The 1,022-nt window shown below is 45.0% G+C and overlaps 1 non-coding gene across 1 annotated transcript; it reads right to left on the bottom strand.

The window, feature by feature from the left end:
• Window positions 1–222: 222 nt before the first annotated feature.
• TRNAG-GCC (transfer RNA glycine (anticodon GCC)) lies at window positions 223–293 on the bottom strand. The gene has a single exon. It is a non-coding gene; the product is annotated as a tRNA-Gly (tRNA).
• Window positions 294–1,022: the final 729 nt, after the last annotated feature.

The raw sequence follows: 1,022 nt of genomic DNA on the forward strand, positions 1-1,022 counted from the left end.
GGTCTTTTTTGTGAAGCGCGAATGAATACAATGAGGATTCGCGGAGATGACAATGCAGTAGAACGGCGCTTTTTACAATCGTTCGAAAGTGGGCATGCACATTAAAACGTTATTAAGTGCGAACACCACGGTGGGAAAAGGGTTATTCTTGCAGGTGCTTTGTAATCATTTCACAACCCACACGAAGTGATTTAAAAAATTTTTTTTTAAAAAAAGACCGCTTGCATTGGCCGGGAATCGAACCCGGGCCTCCCGCGTGGCAGGCGAGAATTCTACCACTGAACCACCAATGCTTTGAATAAGGTAGTTTGATTTAATAGACTCATAGAGTTGCACAGCTGATACCTGTTGTGTACCAGTTGGGGTTAGGCTAATCATACATAGCTCTCTCTCCCTATCTCCTTTTCTCCCGGTTTCTCCCGCTCTCCCTGTCTCCACCCTCAGAGGACTTGGACTCAGCAACAGTAACTGACATATTTTGAACTGTATTACAGACTTGTGGCCTGGTGACATTTATATATGGACGTTTCTCTGTTTAAAAAGGTATCATTTCGCCTATTTTTCTTTTCATATAATATTGTGCAGCTAAGGAGGGAGGGTTGGATGTCTCGAAGCATCCTTGGGCCTGATTTGATCATCAGGTGCATGAGACCCAGTTGTACCTTTGTAATGTGTGGATCACTATCTGGTTATGACCACATGGTGTTTGATCCTGGGCAAAATGACACAGACCCTTCCCCAGGTTCACACATCCACAAATGCTTAATAGAGTTAGATGCCTGCACCTGAATAAGTAGCTGGGCGAATATGAACCCAACTTAGAGCTTTAAGTGAGGCAAGGAATGGGGGAAAGGGCCTAAGGACTAAGGAAACAATAGGGTGGTAGGACCTTGGAGGCCAGCTAAAGCAGTGGCTTAACAGATAACAGCAAGATTGTCTACAATGCCGAAGGAAGAGATGACGGGAGCGAGAAGGGAGGTGTAAAGAGAGAAAAGAAAAGGTCTGAGTACCGAGCCTTGGGG

Source organism: Ambystoma mexicanum, chromosome 1p (genome assembly GCF_040938575.1).
Source record: "Ambystoma mexicanum isolate Mex_15411 chromosome 1p, UKY_AmexF1_1, whole genome shotgun sequence".
Taxonomy (NCBI): domain Eukaryota; kingdom Metazoa; phylum Chordata; class Amphibia; order Caudata; family Ambystomatidae; genus Ambystoma; species Ambystoma mexicanum.